The sequence below is a fragment of the Sturnira hondurensis genome, unplaced genomic scaffold (genome assembly GCF_014824575.4).
Source record: "Sturnira hondurensis isolate 20B ecotype Veracruz unplaced genomic scaffold, ASM1482457v3 Scaffold0015793, whole genome shotgun sequence".
Classification (NCBI taxonomy): domain Eukaryota; kingdom Metazoa; phylum Chordata; class Mammalia; order Chiroptera; family Phyllostomidae; genus Sturnira; species Sturnira hondurensis.
Genome location: NW_028088424.1, coordinates 3,584,393 through 3,593,357, shown reverse-complemented (window position 1 = coordinate 3,593,357; position 8,965 = coordinate 3,584,393).

Here is an 8,965-nt window from a genome sequence, read left to right as displayed (position 1 = left end):
AGGAAGTCTAGTTCCAGTGTTTATCGTTTAACCATCATATCACATTGCTTCCCAAGGAGTGTCTCCATCAGGTCTAAGGAGTCATTTGGGAGAAGGTAAATCACTAAGTCTCCCTGGAACCTGCATTGGAAACTGCCCAGGCCAATCCTCCATTCAGAGGAAGGCCGTGACGTAGAAGTGAGGGGACATCCTCCCAGCTGGAGGGCCTGCTCACTGCACATGGAAGAATTGGCGAAGAGCACCTCCTCCATTAAACTTTTGCTTGCAACTCCCAGACAAATGCCTTGTACTTCCATGTCCAGGGGATAAGGAACAGAGGAATGCTTTGTCCTTCCAAGATGGCTTTCTCGCCTGGCTGGTGTAGCTCAGCGGATTGAGCACGGGCCTGCGAACCACATGATCAGGGTTCGATTCCCGGTCACTCAAGTCCCTGGGCACCGGTCAGGGCACATGCCTGGGTTGCAGGCCAGTTCCCAGCAGGGACTCACGAGAGGCAACCATACATTGATGTTTCTCTCCTTCTCTCCTTCCTTTCCCTCTAAAAATAAATAAATAAAGTCTTTTAAAAAATGGCTTTCTCGGACTGACCCTTTGAGGTGCATCTCTCCCACCCTGCTAAGGTCTTCACTTCCTGCTCCAGCCACCCCATGCCCCGCCTCCACAGAGGGAGCCTGGCAGAGCCTGGGCAGCAAAAGGCCCCCTCACCACAGAGCAATGCTAACAATGCATGACGTCCCAATTTCTGCTCAAAACGCTAGCTGAGGACAGTGTTTTCAGCCCGTTGAAGCCCTGCGGCAGGACACCCAAATGGGAGCCCTGAGAGATCCCAAAACAGGAGAGTCACAGGAGGATCCCATGGCAGCCCTCACCCCACTGCAGTGTGTCCCCAGGCCTCGGGGTGGTGCTGGCTGTGGTTAGCCTCATGCCATAGAAGTAGAGGAGCAAGATGGGAGAGATGAAAGGGAAAAGAACCCCAAAAGAGAGTGGATGAAGATGAGTGAAGTCCTGGTGATGCGAACATTGACATAGCCATTATGAGAGTAAATAAAACTCCCATTTGTGTTATGCAAGTGCTGTATTCTTAGAATATTTCTGTCTTGAGGAATTTTTTATTTCTCATAGAAGAAAAATATTTTCATATTCTCTCCTGCCGCTCAGACCCAGAACCCAGTGAGGCCTTGTGCCCCTGAGAGCTGTAATATTATTTGTTAACATTTTTATGATGCCAAATGGTCTGTAGGAGAATGGGCGCCATCCTTTAGCTGGGAAACCATATGGCACGACGAGTAATAAATAAGGTATTGTGATAGTTAATGAACCTAATTGCCAGCAAAGGCTTTAATACAGAGACTGTGCTGCTGAGAATTTAGCACCACATTAGGGATGCTGTGGAGCTCCCCTGACTTCTGAGGCTTAATTTAAGTTCTATATTGCAAACTCCAGAAAATAATTCCAAACCCTCCTGCTGGAAAAGCAACCTGCTGGTAGACTGTGATTATACCGAATTACTAAAATCGCAATCAATTTTATACACACAGTTAACCCTTGCTAGGAAGGAGTCCTGGAGGGGCTGGGAGAGGGATCGAGAGATTTCAGCTGCTGTGCCTGTAGCTCTGGACTGAGGAGGACAATGAGAGGCAGGTAAGGGGTGGTGTCTGAAGAAAGGGACCAGAGTTTGGGGTGTTGTTCTGCAAAGAGAGGGAGTAGAGGAGGTGCTGATGGGGAGACCTGGGCATAGGCATAGCCTGTTGGACTTTCCTGGTTCTGCAGGGTCCCCTTCCCTGCGAGACAAGAAGACAGAGGGTCTTGGAGAGAAGAGTCTGTGCTCACCTCCCACTTTCAGCAACAGGAGTTTCTGGCAGGAAAAGGAACTGAGCCATTGCTGCCATTATTCCATAAGTCAAGGTTATTAACTAGAGAAGATCAAATCATGGCAGTCAAATAACCTTGCACTGTGTAAAATGTAAATGTCAAACAGCTGCTGCTGAAATTTCCGTGGTGTCGGGAAGGTTCCTTGGGCAAGAGAGTACACTGCAGCGAGGAGGACAGGAGCCAGAGGGAAAGGCATTTCTTCCCGCACCTCTTTTTTGAAGCTTGTGACTGCCCTTGCTCACCTCCAGCCCCGACCATGATGAGAGGGTCAGCCGTAGATGAGCATCTTCCAGAGCAGGTCCCACCAGGCGTGGGAGGAGAGGACACTTCAAGGATGCGCCCCACCCCCAGCACAGCAGTGCAGGCCCTGGAGCACAGCCCATCTACCAGCCTTGCCACACAGCCGTGCCCCAGGCTGTGGCTTGGGAGCTCAGACATATCCTTTTCAGGAAGAGATGGGAAACCTCATTAGTTCCTCCCTATGCTAAATCCTTTTGCATTTAGAGAGGAGCAAGTGGGGCAGGTTGAGAGGTAGGAGAGGGTACGGAAATAAGAAATCTTCCCATAAGAAGACAGTGGAAGAAGCTCGGGCCTAAGAACTGGCAAAGACAAAAATGGACAGAAAAATCTGGAAGTTCATTGAGACCAGTAGGCAGCAGAAGGAGGTATAGAATCAGAGTCTGGACCAAAACGTGAGAACCTGTAAGGGGGGACCACATGTGGCCGGCCACATGGCTGCTTCCCAAAGAGCTCAGGACAAAGCACGCTTCCTGCTGTGGACTAGGGTCCATTCAGCTGACCTGGGAAATCAGGAGGACTCTGGAGTCCCAGTGGGAGGGTGTATGGCAGACAGGCCTCCTGAGCCCTGGCACTGGGAAGTTCTGTGCACACAGCAGAGTCCAAGGCTACGGGGGATGGAAGATGAGACCTGCCATAGATGTGAAGCTTCTTGGTGTCAGGAACTGTCTGACCTCAACAGCCATCCTGCATATACTCAGGAACTTGAGTGAGGTGGATATCAGAAGAGTAAACTCCTCGGTGACCAGGAGAGGAGGCCGTCAGCCCCTGTGTTAATCCAACCAGCCTGGTGGTTAGTGTGGGTGACAGTACCTCCAGGTAGAGCCGGCAGGGTATAAGATCGCCATGGTTTGCTAGCGAGGCAGGGGGCCAGCCTCACATTTAGCCCCATTCTTGGTGGAGACCCGGCCCCAATGCCTCGTGCTGATCTCAAGGCTGTGGTGCTTGGCCATCACCATGGTCCTGAAGTAGATGCTGTCATCTGCCTTGGCTGTAAGTCCTGCTCCACAGCCCAGTGACAGGAGAAGCTGAGACCCCAGAGGTTTTTCCAGGCCTGCCTATGGGGGTGCAGGGGTGGAGGAAGAGCCACAGGATACCCCCCACCCCCACCCCACCCCCCGCCACCCACAGGCCCTCTCTAACCCTGATCAAGCTTTAGAGTTCACTGAAGAGCGTTTAAAAAGCTACAGATTCAGGGACCCAAATCCCAGGGACTCTAATCCATCAGATCCAAGGTGATCCTGAGGCAGGATTGGATGGAGAAGCGCCTCCCTGGGGAGTTCCAGACCAACCCCCCCCAAGCCCTTGTGCTCTCTCTAACCTTCCCACTCAGCGGCAGATTGTGGGTGCTCTCCCTGGTGTGCCATTGAGAGAACGTGGAGATTCTGCTTAAATTACAAGCAAGCTGTAGAGACCAAAAGAAGGCATTCTGAACACCAGGGTGGTTAAGCCCTGGGCCAAAGGCACAGGTAGGGTTGTTGAATTTCACCTCTGAAGGCCTTTCCAGAACAGACAGATACACATCTGGAAGCAGAGGGCGAACCAAAGGATCATTCGATCTTTGGCTTTGTAACAATATATAATGTGATAGGAATGTCCGTATTTTATAGATGAGGAAAATGAAGTCCAGAAAGGTCTGTGAATCTCAGAAGGGCAGTGCTGGAGCTGACTGGACCCCCAGGTGTCCTGACTCTAAGTGTGTGCTCCTTCCAAAACTCTCAGCTTCTTCCTGCGAGTTGTGCAGTCTGGGCACTGGCAAGACAAAACAAGAACATGAGAAAATCCAGGATCCTTGTTCATACATTGGCTATGAGGGGAACAGAGAGATCCCTGAGGAGTTTTCTGGTCTAAGAATGTAAGATGCTTCAGGTACTTATCATCTACCTGGAGAGATTCTTACAAAACAGTGAAACCATTTATTAAATGGACAAGTTAGTGTGGAATGGGGTGGTGGAAAGAAGGGCCTATCAGAGCACGCTTCCTGGAAGGGACTCAAAGCCACAAGGACTTACTGGGAGTTCTGAGTTGGTCCCCAGCTCTGTGCTAAAGGCTTTGGGGAAACCAAGAAAGGCAAAAGGCATTGTACCTGCCCACAGGGAGCTTCCAGTCAAATTAGAGAAGAAATATGCACAAGGAAAGCCTGGAGATTCCAAAGCAAGAAAGCAGCTGAGTCCTAGCTGTGGGACCAAGGCACTCGGGTGCTGTGGCCTCTGGCTGGCCCTCACTTCCTCTAGTTGAGAAGCAGGGAAAGTTTGACCCAGTTGGACAAGATGCCTCATGGCAAAAGGGACTCATGGGGATCCTGGGCTAAGGGGTTAGGGTCAGGGCATATTGAGGCGCAGCTGGACGTAGGCTCCTGACCTGGCCTCTCCGTGCCATTGGGGCCTGTGGGCTGAGACAATGACGTCAATGACCCCAGTTCTCCGAGTCCCAACAGAGGTGGTGGGAACCCACTGTAGGCCGTGAGCTCTGTCAGATCCAGCAAGTGCTGGGATGAAGAGCTACTGGGTGTGGATTTAATACTGTACATAAATGTACTTCACAATCGCAGAGAAGGCTTGCTACTCAGAGGAGACCATCTAATATTTTATAGTGATGCAGAACAAGTGAAAAGGAGGAGGATAAATAGAAGGGAAGGTAATTGTTTGATAGAGTTCTCTTAGGGTGTGCCACAACAGGCGATACTTACAAAGAATACACGTTACTGGAGAGACACAGCTATTCAAGCATCAAACTAACCTATAAATTGTCAGAAGTGAGGATAGAAGGAAAGGATGAGAGAGACAAGGGTGCTCATCGCAGCATCAACTCTGGGGCTCGCATTCCACCTTGCTGGCAGCGACTAAGCGTGCCAGCCTCAGCACAATCCTGCAGAAGGGAGACGCCACCTAATAAATGTCTTTGCAAAATTACGACTGTACCGCTACAGTAAAAAGATGGTGCCGTTTATTTCCGCGCCATCTGCCCAGGCTCATTTGTTGCTCCCGAGGCAGCCCACACGCATCCAGTGAGTTTGCAACTCTCCAATACTTGGAGTGTTTACTTCACAAGGATGCTGTGGGCCTTAGAGTGCTAATTTTTTTTCTGGCTCTGAGTGGTCACCAGGAAAGAACCTGGAAGAGGCCTGCATCTGGACCTGCTGGTTGCATGAGCCCACACCCACTGCACCCTCAGGCCTGGACCTTGGGTGGAGACTGGAGCCCAAAATCCTTCCCACACTGGTGAAAAGGACCACAGGGCATCATTTGTTATTCATTCATTTATCTAGTGCTCAAAACACATGGAGCACCTGCTATATGCCAGGGGCATGATGGACATTAGGGATAACGGCAGAGCTTGCTGGCGCTTCCTGCAGGTTGTTATTCAAAGGTCATCTTCTCAATGAGGCCTTCCCATCTAAAATCGCAAAAAAACCCCAAAACCCCTTTTGTAGCAGATGCTTTTCTGCTCTGCCAGTACCCTCTCAGATCCCTTTGCCATTTTTGTGTGCACAGCATCCTGGTGGGTATTCACTCCCAACAGCCAGTGTCTGTTTTGGACTGTCTTCAAGCTGCTGGAACCTGCTTTGCTGCAAGGTCCAGGAATCATGTAACCCCGACTCCTACTCCGCTGCAGGTAACTCTTTACCAATGATTAATGGATACAAACCTATAAACATTCCAGTGGCTTTGCCTCCAACGGGTACAACATTGTCATGTGTTTGGTATCGTTGAAACAAAATACTGAGGAGGGGGTAAGCAGTTTTAAACTAGGACTATGCAACTGCTATTTTGCACAGGATCTTTGGGCTTTTAAAAGGTTGATGGAACTCATCCCAGTGGCAGTGGAGAGGGGGCACTGCTGGAAGCTGGAGGCTGAACCAGTGGCAGTGGAGAGGGGGCACTGCTGGAAGCTGGAGGCTGAACCAGACGAGGTGCAGGTGTGGTGGGATGGGGCCGCAGTCTCAGTGTGGACCTCAGTCCCCTTTCCCACCTGCCAGGAAGACTTAGGCTGCTCTGGCATCTCTTGCAGTCTCCACACAGCCACGGCCCCTCCCTTTTATTCTCCCGTAGTCTCTAACGGAAGCCTTTCTCTGTGCCCTCTGCTTCCCTTCTCTCCCCACCACACTCAGCCCTGGAATTGCAGCTTAATGTAGAAAACCCCAGTTTCGTGCCTTCAGTGGAGAGAAGGGGGCTCTGGAGTACCCGGGTGATGGGAGTGGTGATGATGGTGCCATCCAGGAGCCTCGGAAATAGCACTGGGGGTGGGGAGCTCATGGGTATTCAGGAAGCTTAATGAACAGAATTTGGTGACTGATTATAAACACCTGAGCACTGTGGGGAGGAGAGCAGATTTCTGTGGGAAAGAGATGAGTCACAGACATGTCACCGCTCTTATTCAACATAGTACTGGAAGTCCTAGCCGCAGCACTCAGACAAGAAGAAATAAAAGGCATCCAAATTGGAAGGGAAGAGTAAAACTGTCTTTATTTGCAGATGACATGATAACGTACCTAGAGAACCCCAAAGATTCCACCAAGAAAATACTAGAACTGATAAATGAATTCAGCAAAGTAGCAGGATACAAAATTAATATACAGAAATCAGTTGCATTTACATATGCCAATAATGAACTAACAGAAAGTGAAATTAAAAAAAACAATCCCAGCCACAATTACTTCAAAATGAATGAAATACCTAAGAATAAACCTAACCAAGGATGTAAAAGACCTGTACTCTGAAAATTATAAGACACTGAAGAAAGAAATTAAAGAAGATGCATGTAAGTGGAAGCACACACCGTGTTCAGGGACAGGAAGAACTAACATCATTAAAAGCTCCATGCTGCCCAGAGCAATCTGTGGGTTCAGGGTAATAATTCCTATCAAAATACCAATGCCATGTATCACAGAACAAGAAGAAATAATCCAAAAATTTACATGGAACCACACGAGACCCTGAACAGCCTCAGCAATCCTGAGAAAGAAGAGGCCGAGTGACAGAGATAGACTGAGGAAGAGAAAAGGTCAGAGAGGAGGGGAGAGGAGGAGATGTTAGCAGGACTATAGAAAGACGCACAGACTGGCAGAGACTGAAAGATGGAAAAGAAGCAGTCAGGAGTCAACGAAACTCCTAGCCAGACTTCCTTCTTTTTTTGAAATCTTATTATTTTGAACTAATTTCAGACTTAGAGAAAATTCCTCCAAAGCACTCCTCAGCTTCCCCCAATGTTAACATTTCACATAACTGCAGCCAAGTTATCAAAACCAGAGCATTAACACTGGTACAATACTGCCAACTACACTGCAGACTTCATCCAAACCTCACCAGTTTCCTAGGGAGGTCTGGAGAGGGAGAAGCATGGACCCGTAGAACCAGAGAAGGAGAATGGGCTTACACAAAAGTGCCCAAGTCACTCTTCCCAGAGACAGTTTAGGGAGTTCCCCATCAGAGCCTGAGGGCATGGACTATTTTAGGGACATATATTAAGGGCCATATAGTAGGTGCCTCATAGTGGCTATTTAATAAATGAATGTATCTAAGTGCTCCAGGCACACAACCTGTCATTACAATGAGTGTCACCTACAGACATCCATGTCTGTTCTAAGCTTCCACAGTGCCCAGGATCTATAGCTTACACCAGCAGATATTTTCAAGGGGCTTAGGGCAGAGGGCCTCTTCTGAGGTTCTCAGTTTCATCCTCCAGAGAAAGTTTCCTCTATTAATGCCCTTCACCGAGTCTTTCTCCTTAAATGACTCCCTTGGGCACAGTCATGACAGCCAGGATCTCAATCAGGCTTTTTTTGAATTTATTATTTAGGGGCTTAGAGGAAGTTTATTGCTGTCATGAAAGTAGAAAAGAGCCTTTTTACTCATCGCATGAGTCCTGAGCAACCTTGTCCTCTTAGTTTGGGAGCCAGGCTGCCTAGGGATGGGTGGACTGTCAATCACTTGAAAGTTCATTAGCTCCTCCCCACCCCCCATCAAGCTTGGAGGGAAGCCAGCCCCAGCAGAGAGCAGGTGTGTGAAATACCAACTCACCTGAGGCTCACAAAGTCCCCTTTTCAGGCCAACTCCAAAAGCCCATAAAACAGCCCCATGACCAAGCCAGCCAGCTTCCATAACAATGCCATTTTCAAGTCTTCTTTTTAACAAGACCTACTTCTGTGGCTCTTTGCTACAATAAAACAGACAAATCTGCCATTTTTGTCTCCTCTATTTTTATGCCTAGTGACTGAGAAGACCTTAGAGTCTCTTGAAAGTCAACAGCAGCCCCCTTATGGGGTGGTGCCAGAGGGCAAGGAAATAACACTCTGATCAGCAGCAGATGGCAGGGCAAAGCTGTCACATGTCTCGAGCACCAAAGGAACCATGATTCCAGGCCAGCTCAGACCGTCATTGTTGTACCTCCTAGTCCATTTCAGAAAGACTTTCTTACCTCTCTCTCTCTATCTCTCTCTATCTCTTTCATGCAGAATTATAGGATGAAAGGGACTAGGAACACCCATTAGATGAGGGATATATATCTATATCTGTATATACAGATATGTATATCATTTATATTTATATTTTGTTGATTATTCTATTACAGTTGTCCCATTTTTTCTCCCCTTTATTCCTCTCTCCCCTGTACCCCTCACCCCACCAGCATTCTTCCCCTGCCTTTAGTTGATGTCTGTGGGTCATATATATAAGTTCTTTGGCTTCTCCACTTCCTATACTATTCTTAACCTCTGCCTGTTTATTTTGTACCTACCATTTATGCTTCTTATTTCCTGTACCTTTCCCCTCATTCTACCCCTTCCCCCTCCTGGCTG